Raw genomic sequence first — 12,533 nt, forward strand, 5'->3', positions numbered from 1 at the left:
CACCAGGATAATGATAATAGGGTGCTGAAAATAAATTCACTCGTTCCATTATAGAAATGTCAAAAAGTAATAATGGCATTATTGTCGTAATGCAATAACGTATATTACAAAACTATCTTAGTGTACCTTAACAAGATAAGAGCTCAACACTTCTTCAAACCCTAAAGGGACACTAAATTTGGTAGGACAAAATGAGAGCGTTTCACATCCCTTCCGTGTGCATTAAAGCATAAGCTCTGGAGAAAGGATTTTAAAATATCATAAAGCCAAATGAAATAAACAGTTCAGGGGTTCCTGGAAAAGAGAGAATGCACTTCAACAGATGTGCTTTTTCCTCAACTAACCTACCAGAATCTCTCTTTCTCTTTCATAGAAGAAATGCCAGTACCCTGCCAAGAGAGAGACAAAATAAAGGAGGAGTTCAAACCCTCACAGAGCCTGTAGTTAGATATTGTATCTCTTCTGCAGGACCGTGCAGGATGGATATGATTGACATTATCTGTTTGAATCAAGCCTGTGTATATTGATTGCACTCTCTCTGTAAGGACTAAGAACTATTTTAGTCTGGTTTTGATAAAGCAGACCTGGATACAACACTGTATACAAAAACAGCAACTTATACAGAGGCGTTTTATAACGTTAAAAGTATGATTGTACAGTCACATGACAAACAACTGTTGGCTAACAAATTGCACCAAGAGCAAGTTATTTTAGAGCATAAATGGCTCCTAGAAGGAAGGAAGAGAAAAGCTGCTCCCATCAGTGCAAAAGGCAAATGTTTCATCTGGGGATAACTGATTTTCTGAAGTTACCTGTTGTAACAGTTCTCCGTCTATCATTTATATTTTGGATCTTCATAACAATTTACTTGAGCATTTCTCTAAGCCACTGAACAGTGACATAACAAATGGAAGTGCCTACAGCATAACTCTGTGCTGAGGAAGCACAAGCTATTGCCAGACAAAGTAGAGCCAATATTGCTAAACTTCATACAGGTAACATTTAAAACACCAGGCTAAACTTCACTATTATTATATCAATCCAAGCCAGCAAGTCAGAAAATTTCAAGAGCATAAATTAAAGTATTTCAATACATTGCTTTTCGGGAGCTATTCTTTGTCTGCTGCTTTCAAGTATTCACAGTTACTGTTCTTTATGGGTCATATTATATTGTATCTGTTCCCTGGTAGCATGACTGCAAACTAAGGAGGAGCTTTCAATTGCACAAACACTTCTACTTTAAATATTAGCCAAATAGATACAAGTTTTCCAATTTCTGAAGTGTTCCCTTTTTGTGGTCTCTTGTGAGCAAAATGTCATGCTGACAAATGTTTGCAGAAGAAACAAGCAGGACTATAAATATTGTCAAACAAAGATGTGCTTTTTATCATTGAACAAATATTTGCCAATGGGTGTTTTTTTCCTGATATCTATCACTTCTTGCCAATTGCTGACATTTGTTGACTCTCGCAATTTCTAGAAATGTTATCATATTGGTAGTGACCAACTGTGAGAAGGTGAAGCAGTAGCCTAGAAAATGTGTTTCTGTCTCTCGTGGCATTTTTACATGTGCTCCAGAGTGTGGGGGGAGTGTTTTATTTAAAGCAGTTCTTGGGAGCCACTCTAACGAAAACACACACAGCCTCTCACGTTTCAGAATGGCGATGGAGGCACTTTAACTAAAGCTTATTCAATGAGCTTTAGTTAAAGCACCCCACCACCATTTTGAAACACAGGATGGTGAATACACAAGACGCTGTGGCACACTGGAGCATTTTGATCAGAATGGTCCAGCAGACTGGTGCATTCTACTCAGAACGCCTTGGAGCACGTGTATTGGTGGCAAGTTTATCAAAGGAAAGCAACATGAAGTAGATGGAAAGATGGAAAGATATGTCCCTGTTTTCCCAGATTACAAATAAAGGCCTTCTCCTGGACTCTACCAGCCAATGTTGGTCATCTCAGTTGTTGTTTAACTTGTTTACAGTTGTTGTATTTAACCTATAGAGTATGTCCTGATGCAAAGATCTTTAAAAGACTCCAAATTGTTTGCTTCTCTTTCTGTGCTGTCACACTCTTGCCTGTGAAAGACGCTGAGCACAGTAAGAGACAATCCCTTCCCAGAAGAGTTTTCTTTCTCTATAGACATGAAAGGTAAGGGAGATGGAGATTTCAATTTTTGCAGGTAGCCTGTTCCAATGCCTGACTACCCTTATAGTCAGCAAGTGTCTTTTCAATCACTTAGTTCAAAGGAAAGTGAAACTTGTTTGTAGACAATTCATCAGAAAAAACAAGACTTAATTCACTGATTAAAAGGTTTACTCTGGATAGACAGAAGGCAGGATTGATTTGCACTAAAGTAACTAACGACCTCTCTTTTCTATGAATAGGTCATCTTGTTTTCTAGTTAGTATCCTCCCATCCTCTCCATAAATGTAGCTGCAAGAGAAACGTCAACAGAAAAGGAGTGAAAGGGTGTCATCAGTATCCACAAATCCAAGATAAAACTGACACCTGTGCAAAGTCAAGGCCAAGTACTTGAAAACCTACCAGAATTTCCATGTTAAAAGTAAGTAATCACTTGGTAAGCTAAGTGTGTCTTAAGATATTTTCTTTGAAATGTTTTTTGTGATTGTTTGTGACTGCTGTATGGTCAACGTATTACCTTCTCGTTATTGTGAAAGAACAGAGCTCAGACTTGATGAGGTCTTTACAGTGAAGGTCTGTCTTAAGCCAATCAAATACAGCTGATGTGCTGTGCAGATGATCATGTTATGTACTGCTGAGCTTGGACACTGAATGAAACACTTCTGTCAGGCTCTGATTTTTAACCAACTCCTGAATGACATGGTACATCAGAAACTCCATCAAAACAGGGACCGATAGAGATAGTATGACAATTTCATGACTGTTATATGCCATTCTCTGCTTGGATATATCACCATCTCAGTCCTGTTCCCTGTTTTTGGGTTGGGATGGGAGTGAACACTGCCACCCCCGCCCCTTTCACAAAATCCTTAACTTGGAGCCAAGGGTACCAATACACTTAGGTTCACCATTAGCAGCACTGGATAATTTCCTATAAATAATGTAATAGAATGCAAAAATCTTTCTTAGACTAAGGACTAGGAAATGTATCAAGTGTGAGGATTAGGATTACCTTGTCAGTAATCTAAATAAAACATTCATTGCTTTCAGTGGGTTGTCAGATTCCTGCTAGATCATGTTTTAGTAATAGAAAGAGGAAAAGAAGTCACTGATTGTTTCACAATTTGGCTCCTTCATGTTGGGCAAATTTTGATGTTGCTGTTGAATTTTGCTATTTTTCAAAATCAGCAGGGTACAAATAACATTGCTTCCAGGGAGCAAATAAATATGTTTGCTATAATCAATGGAACCCAAAGTGCTATGCAGGAAACACTGGCCACTGGAGAAACTGCCAACCCCTGAAAAAATAGGTGTGAGCAGATGGATTATGGATGAGGAGATATTTGTTTAGAAGCAATAACCTAAAAGAGGATAGAGAAAAAGGAAGAGAATAGCAGAAAGGCACATTTTGAAAGGTGAGTACCCTAGCTAAGTGGATTTTTTTTTCCAGCTCCTATGTATGCTAAGGAAATTAGCAATGTACATTTTCCTTTGACTAATCATGATTCAGCTCCCTCAGTACTAGCAACGTGGAGAATTCTACTAGAAACAAGATGCTGACTATAGCAGGCAGTTGTAACACTTTAATTTATCCCTGCTTAGATGAGGTCTAACTAAATATTAAGGGCTGTGTATAGACGAAATGAGGGGCATGTGAGCACAACACTTTAAAGCGGGCTAAATGCTTTTGCACTGCTTTAATGGTGTTAGTGTTTGCACACCTTGGTGGCATATTGCACATTAATTACAGTCTCTGTAGCAAATTTGGCGGCGTAATGCGCCTTAAATGACTTGCAGTGCAGCAAACTAAAACTCATCTGAGTTTTAGTTTGCTGACCCTACAGCCATGGAGTGAAGCACCAGCCTCCATGCAGCGCAGGGGCTCTGCAGGAAGCCCTGCAGGCAGCCTGGCAGCAGCCTGGGAAAGCAGGTTCCACCCAAGAGAGGGGAAAAAAAAAAAGCAACCATGTCCCCCCCCGAGCTTGCCTGCCTGCCTGAGCTGCGTGGGAGCCTGGTGCTTCCTTCCATGGCTGCAGTGCCCCCCAGGGCCACCTGAGCCAGGTGTCTGCAGGCAGGTGCCACTTGGCAGGGGGGCCACTGCTGCTGCAGAAGGAAGCACCAGCCCCCTCGCAGCCCAGGGACTGCTTCGCCCACTGGCAACTCACCCTTTCCTCTCCGCAGCCAGAGAGGCCACCGGCCTGGTAAGTTGGGCACAACACAGGGGTTTAGTTGGTCCTAAATTGAAGCGGTGCTTTTAAAAACCCACCACTTAAATTTAGGGCCCCCATTTCATCTACACACGCATGCTAATGACACCAGCAGCTTTGCCTAAATTAGAGCTCCCAAAAGAGCTGAAGTGACTAACTTGATAGCTAAGTAGGTAAAATTTAGAACCTATGCCCCAGCCTCAATAGGGCCTTTAAGATGCTGTCATTTTACCTCTGCAGGGGTTTGTTCTTCTACAAAGATTTGACTGTTTTCCTTAAAGAGCAAATTAACCTTAAGAAAAGAAACTACATCAAAGAGTAAGAAGCAGAATTCAGAAGAGAAGGTCTAGCAGCTTCAAGATCTCAACTGCTAGACTTTGTAGCTGGGGTACATTAAGATGAAATTTAACCTTAAGAAAGGAGTCCAGGTGAGCTGGTTGTATTTTAAAGAAACCTTACTGAGGGTACAGGAACCAAACCATCCTGATATGCAGGAAGAATAGCAAATGTGGCAAGTGACCAGCTTGGCTTGGGAGAGAACTCTTTGGTGAGTTTAAATACCAAAATAAAGCTTATAAGAAGTGAAAACTTGGACAGACAACTTAGGAGGAGTGCAAGAATATTAGTTGGGCATGCAGGGATGAAGTCAGGAAGGTCAATGCACAGTTGGAGTTGCAGCTAGCAAGGGACATGAAGGGTAGCAAGAAGGGTTTCTTCAAGTATGTTAGCAACAAGAAGAAGGTCAGGGGAAGTGTGGATCCCTTACTGAATGGGGGAGGCTACCTAGTGACAGATGATGAGGGAAAGGCTGAAGTACTCAATGCCTTTTTTTACCTGTCTTTACAGGCAAGGTCAGCTCCCAAGCTACTGCACCTGGCAGCACAGTTTGGGGAGAAGGTGAGCAGCCCTCAGTGGTGAAAGAACAGGTTCAGAACTATTTAGAAAAACTGGGTGTATACAAGTCCATGGGGCTGGATGCAGTACATCTCGGGGTGCTGAGAAATTTGGCTGATGTGATTGCAGATTCACTGGTCATTATCTTTGAAAACTCATGGTGATCAGGGGAGGTCCCAGACATTTGGAAAAGGGCAAATATAGTGCCCATCTTTAAGAAAGGAAAGAAGGAGGATCCAGGAAACTACAGATCAGTCAGACTCACCTTAGTCCCTGGAAAAATCATGGAACAGGTCCTCAAAGAATCGATTTCTAAGTACTTGGAGGAGTAAAGGTGATTAGGAGCAGTCAGCACAGATTCACCAAAGGCAATTCATGCCTAACCAACCTGATAGCCTTCTATGATGAGATAACTGGCTCTGTGGATGCGAGGAAAGCAGTTGACAGAATATACCTTGACTTTAGCAAGGTTTTTGATATAGTCTCCCACAGCATTCTTGCAAGCAAACTGAGGAAGTATGGTTTGGATAAATGGACTATAAGGTGGACAGAAAGCTGGCTGGTTTGTTGGGTTCAATGGGTAGTAATCAATGGCTCAGTGTCTACCTGGCAGCCAGTATCAAGTGGAGTGCCCCAGGGGTTGGGCCTTGGGCCAGTTTTGTTCAGTATCTTCATTAACAATCTGGAAGATGGGATGGAGTGCACCCTCAACAAGTTCACAGATGACACCAAGTGGTGCGGGGGAGGGGTAGATCATCCACTGGATGGTAGGGCTGGGATTCAGAGACTAATTGGAGGACCAAAAGAAATCTCATGGGGCTCAACAAGGATAAGTGCAAAGTTCTGCACTTAGGACAAAACAATCCCATGCACCGCTATAGCCTGGGGACTCACTGGCTAAGCAGTAGCTCTGCAGAAAAGGACCTGGGGGTTACAGTGGGCAATAAAATGAATATGAGTCAGCAATGTACCCTTGTTGCCAAGAAGGCTAACAACATACTGGACATTAGTAGGAGTGCTGGCATCAGATCGAGGGAAGTAATTATTCTGCTCTATTCTGCATTGTTGTGACCACTTCTGGAGGACTGTGTCCAGTGTTGGGGCCCCCACTATAGAAAGGTGCGGACAAGTTGGAGAGAGTACAGTAGAGAGCAACAAAAATGGTTCAGGGGCTGGAGCACATGATGTATGAGGAGAGGCTGAGGAAATTGGATTAGTTTAGTCTGAAGATGAGAAGACTCAGAGGAGATATGATAGCAGCATTTAATGACCTGAAGGGTGGTTCCAAAGAGGATGGAGCTGGACTGTTCTCAGTGGTGACAGATGACAGAACAAGGAGCAATGGTCTCAAGTTGCAGCAAGGGAGGTTTAAGATGGATATTAGGAAAAACTTTCTCACTAGGAGGATGATGAAGCACTGAAATAGGTTACCTAGAGAGGTGGTGGAATCTCCATCCTTGGAGGTTTTTAAGGTCAGGCTTGACAAAGCCTTGGCTGGAATGATCTGGTTGGGGATGGTCCTGCTTTGAGCAGGGGGTTGGACTAGATGACATCCTGAGATCCCTTCCAACCCTCATTTTCTGAGATTCTAGGATTCTGTGAAATCTTGAAAACTTGCACCATGTCTGACAGGCTTTTTCCACTTGTGCTTTTTGAAGAGAATTCACTGGTATTAATGGCCAAAGCTTTTCCCACCACTTTCCCACCACACTCCTGTTCTCTTTTCTCTGCTTCATTTTTGTAGCGACTATATTTCACTAGTATCATAAAAAACACGTCTTGACATTTGGGACTACAGGTCAGTTTTACAGCCCTGTCTCCCCACTCCCAAGCCCAACTATCTCCATTGGAGAAGAGCTAGGGAATAATTCCTTTAAGTAACCTCCCAAACTTTGTTAATGCATTTCAAGTGAAAAGGGGTGGAGAAAAAAATCTTTCAGACATTCACAATGAATGCTGGACTAATTTGAAGAATTTACAAGTCACTGAAAAAATGAAGTTTTGGCCATCTCAAAAGCTTGTGTATTAGGGTCCAGTTTTGACTGGAAAACCTTTTGGAGGCTAGGTTCATAAAATGCCAAAGAAAGAGATGGTGATGGTAGTTCTCTTATGCCATAGCTCAGGAGTTATGACATGCACCCAGGATTTGAGAGGTCTGGGGTCAGTGTCCACCTCTGAGGGGATTCAAACCCACATCTCCATCTACCCAGAGAATGGTTAACCTCCACCCAGGTCATTCTGGAGGTAAGATGGCCTTAGTCCCTCCCACTGACACTTTTAAACAATCACTGAAGCAAAGACTGGTGCAAAGATGTTCCACCTCCCAGATCAGTGGCATAAGTAGCAGATAAGAGACCCATAATCTCAAAGGCTATTGTATATTTATACAAAACAGAACTGCTCCAAGAGGACAAATTGAGACCAGCCATCCATGAATCCAAGAGGTGTGAGTGAAGGGGAAAATCACCTCAGGCCAAGGAAAGAATTAGTACATTCTGGGCAGGAAACCCAATCACCAAGCTTTATGATAAAAGGAGTACATCACCGCCATCTCTACCACTTCCTCTGTCTGTTTAGAGTCCTTCATTTTAGGTTTTCCTTACAAGTATCCAACAAGATGTTTTTGTTTTGGGCTGAATGTAATATTTTAACAAAAGTTAAATCTATATTTGTTGTTGTGGGGAGAAAATCCCCCAAATTGGAGAATAACATTTTTATTTTTCAGTTTGACCAAAAAAAAAAAATAAATCAAAAAAATCAAAAAAAAAAAACCAGGTTATTTACAGAGTCCTGATCTTAGTTGCCTTCTAGAGGAGAAGTAGAAATACATTGGGGATCTTTGGAGGATTGGATACGGCTTTTAGCGATGCTTTTCAAACATTAGAAATACTCCTGATCTTCTGTAGGAACTCCACAGAATGTGTTGACTGTTAGAAATAACTTGGGCTAGGTACAGATGTTACACTTACTGTGCATTAAGTGGGCAGAAAACGCTTTACAGCCATAACAGAAGTTAAGCCATAACTTAAAGAGCTTTAAAAAAGGCTCTAAATTAAACATCGATGGACTACAGCACTTCAGGTTAGAGTGTTTTTTTTTTTAATGTCTGTGCCACATCCATCCCATATTAAGTTAGACTGCATCTGCCAGCATCCCAGGGGCCCTTCTCAAAGTAGCATGCTCAATTCTGGCATGCTTATCTACTCTGCCTGTGTCAGGCTAACCCTGCCCCCTTGGCTGTGACTGACCCAAATGACAGCCTCTGATCCTGGCTAGCTGTGAACCACAGCCTGGATGGGATTGGGGGGTGGGGGAGTGGAAAGCAGGGTTGCTGTTCCTGCAGACACCCCAGACCCATGGCATGCCATAGCTCAGCTGGGGGTTGGGGAGGGAAGCAGCTTTCCCCCAGCTGCAGCCAGCAGCAGCAGCATGAGTTCCCTGCACTGCTTTTCACTGCTCCGGGAACTCTGGAACTGGGGGTTGGAAAAGGAGCCACGCGGCCACGTGAAGGCCTGGTCCAACCCCTCTGAGGCCCCAGCTAGCAAGCTGGGGGGCACCCAGCAGGGGGACTCCTTTTCCATCCCCACCCACCAGAGTTCCTGGCACAGCGAACAGTAGCACAGGAAGCTTATGGTGTTGTTGCTGTCTGAAGCCGGGGGAAAGGAGCCCCCCTACTGGGTGCCCCCCCCAACTTCCTGGTTTGGGTCTTGCTGGGGACCAGCCTGAGTCCCCCTGTAGCAGAGGGGCTCCTTTATACCACCCTGCTGGAGTTCCCAGTGCAGTGAAAAGTGGCACAAGGAAACCCACACTGCCACTGTTGACTGCAGCTAGTGGAAAGGAGCCCACCTGCTGGGTGGCTCCCCACCCCAGCTTGCTGGCTTGGGTCTCAAGGGGCTGGGCTGGGCTGAGACAAGCCAGGCCCCACCATGGCAGGGAGGCTTCGTTCCCTCAGCTACAGCCAGCAGCAGCAGCGTGGGTTCCCCGCGCTGCTTTTTGCAGCACTGGGAACTCTGTCAGGGCAGGGATGGAAAATGAGCCCCCCTTCTGCAGGGGGCCCACCTCCCTGGAAGCTGGGGTGGCCCTCCCACTAGTGGGGTCTCCTTTTCCATCCACCATGTGCCAGGGTTGTCTGTGAAAAGAAGCACAGACAACTTTTGGAAAGGGATCTGGTGGTGGGGGACAGCCTGGGTCCACGTAAGCGGGTGGGGGGCTCCCTTCTGATCCCTACCTGCAGCCGCTGCTGACAGTCCCCAGCTGGCAGAGGGTGGCAGGGCGGGGGGGGGGGGGGGGCGCACTCCAGCAGCCTCCTGGGAGGCCTGCAGGAGTGCCCCCCACCTGCTCACCTTGACCAGTGCAGGTGGGTACTGAGCCCCCGTACTGAACAGCACATCTGTTTGGTTGGAATGTACTCTAACATATAGCACTTTAAATAAAGTGTAATAGTTAAAGTGCTTTCCTCCAAGGGCTTTTTGAACATCTATACTTAGCCCTGGTTCTTAAGTTCATGAAATACCCCTATGCATAAGTAACAAGTGAAACAAGTAGAGCGATTTATATATGAGGGGAAAATTAATATATCTTTGGCAATTAAAAAAAAGACTACTTTCTTTTAAATAATATGCCTCTAGTCTCAGTGTTTCCAAACAGAGTAACTTGCTCTGCAAATTTCCTAGTATAAAAAGGAGCCCTTATTGCATATTATTATTATTGGGTTCACTGTATTGTTACCATTGACCAGATTCAGAAGCATAATCATTTTTCTTTGTTCTTTGACAATTTCCTTTAATTCCTCCTGCTTGTATTTACATCCCATTTTTTTTTTCAAATGGGAGTGCTGGGTATCCATTTATGCCCAAATGCACATACATTTTATTGGTAACCAATAATACATTACAATATTATTAAATAAGTACAGCATGGTTGAGTTAATGATGAAGAACCCCCTTGACTTTTGAAATGTCCTGTCTTCAGACTATGGTAACTGATTTCTCTGTCTTAACATAGCATTATAAGGTTAGCTCTTGCAACTGAGATTCACAGAACCTCCTCAAAATGTTAGTGTGCACAAATCAAGTATTTTTACTGGGAAACCTCCTCCAGAAATAGATTATTTATGGATTAAATGAATATTGAATAAATGTAACCCATGGATTAATTAGCTAAAACTCTCTGTTAACCAGGAAGCAAGAAAGGAAACACTATCTCATTAAACATTTACATGCATGTTGTATGTGCTTCCAGGATCAAGTTACGGTTTTTCATAACACAATTGCCTTTTACTTAAAACTTGGATGCGTGTGAAAAGTTTAATGGCCACTATATTAAAACTGAACTCACAAAGTATATAGCCTCAGTCATGGGCAAAAACAGAGATAAACTGTTTACGTTCCATACACAAGTCTGACATCTACCTAAGTAATAGTTTTGGTTCAGGATTGTGCATGACTAATTTATTATCTTATGTTGAACAGACTCAGAGGTAAAAGTGCAATCCATTAATTCCCCATCCCATAATTCTAAAGGAAGACATAAACTATGCAAGACATTTTATCTTACTAGGAAAATCTACCCCATGAGCCAAGAAAAATAAAGGATTCAAAGACATGGTACTAAACAAGCGTGAAATGAATTATTAGCCACACCATGAGCATATGAAGTTTGCATGAAACCAATGGAATAATTTTGCGGTCTGTTTTTTATTGCAGTGATGGACATGCAAAAAAAAGTGTCCTCATATGTTGATAGGAAAATATGCCCTTCCTTAGAGTAAATGCAGTTCTTCTCATTAGCCATTTAACCTTTTCATTTATTGCCATGCTTCCTGTAACAAAATTTCTTTTGTCATTAGAGAAAGACCTGCTACCAAAAATGATTGAAATAACTTGTGCTTTGAACACGTTTTATAGAGTTTCACGTTTCAAATACCAGAGAGGCAACAATTCCCCTACTTGCAATATTGAGGTGGCAAAAAACTTTATTATTTTTAACCCTGGTCATTGAGTCACATTGATCCAGATGTATAAGTGTCACACCCACCTTAAATTCTACTATAAATACAGGCAGGTACCTTTTAAATCCAGGTTATATATGCATAGTTCTTAAATACACTGAAGACCTGTGTGACAGGAAAGGTGACAGGCCCCAGGGGGAAATTTAACATAATGATCAAAAGGAGGACAGACTCTACCCCCTGTTGCTCATCCTAATAGAGCTGACCTTTCTTTATGTCTTGCCCTATATGATGGCAACAGCTGATGCTAGGCCATTTTGTTAAATGCTGTTCCTCTTATGATGCCACTGATATCACCTGCCAGTCTTTACTATGTTTTTAAAATTGAATATTTCTGAGACATGTTAACTATGCCCTTTCTAATGTCCTTCACTATTGTCCTTCTGATGCTTTTTCATCTAAATACAAAGGATGGAGATTCATGAAATGTTTCCCGTCATGCTAATGAGAAACAAAATACATATTGTTGTAGGTACCAAGGACAGGAAATCCAGGATGCCAAGTTGTTTGTCAGGTTGCTTCCTATATGTTCCTATACACCAGCACCAGGTACCCCTGCAACCTTGTGGAAATTGTAAAATGCAAGTTGTAGAAACACTGACCTATCTGTCATTCTTGCACATACAGTATAACACAAAACTCCTGTGTCTAATATGCTACTACACACAGTTTAATTATGAGCTCAACCATGCCGTGAGAGAGTGAGTACTGTATTAATAAAAGGCCCAATCAAAAACAAAACCTGCAATCAAAAACAAAACCTGTGACACCCCCAGAAGTGTACAGTTTTTTTCATGCACCAAAAAATGGGGCAAAACTCTTCAATTTTACTGTGCTCTTGTCCCTGTAGTTTGCTCAGACATAAAATCCCCCCTCTTGGTTGTGATGTGGGTTATTTTCTGTATGTAAAACTGACCTAGTAGTGTTACACCAAACCAAGGCAAAGATCATGTTGAAAGGCCCACCTTGACATATTAAGCCAAACCGCAGATATGAACATGTTTAATCTGAAAGGGGTATCCAAGCTGCCCCTTAGCAGTTAGAGATATCACCTTGTCCTGCAGTTGTTACTGTTAAGTAAGATGGTCCTTTTGAATACAGTTAGCCTATATGTCAGGAAGAGGATATGTACACAGGCCTTGAAGACACATTGTTGAATCAAAGCAAAATGAACTTGTACTTCATCTAGAGTAGAACCACTTTACTGAATATCCTGAGGAACTTTTCAAATGTATATACTTAAGATTTGCAAGCATGACAAGTCAAACACACAG

General features: G+C 42.4%; 1 protein-coding gene across 1 annotated transcript in view; it reads left to right on the forward strand.

Annotated features, from left to right (window-relative positions):
- The first annotated feature begins 2,371 nt into the window (after positions 1-2,371).
- TMC2 (transmembrane channel like 2) overlaps positions 2,372-12,533 on the forward strand; it is an 88,624-nt gene continuing 78,462 nt past the window's right edge. The window contains exon 1 of the mRNA XM_059728755.1: positions 2,372-2,569. The gene's annotated coding sequence lies outside the window, so the exon portion shown is untranslated. The remainder of the gene's footprint in view (positions 2,570-12,533) is intronic.

Source organism: Alligator mississippiensis, chromosome 5, assembly GCF_030867095.1.
Source record: "Alligator mississippiensis isolate rAllMis1 chromosome 5, rAllMis1, whole genome shotgun sequence".
Lineage (NCBI taxonomy): Eukaryota > Metazoa > Chordata > Crocodylia > Alligatoridae > Alligator > Alligator mississippiensis.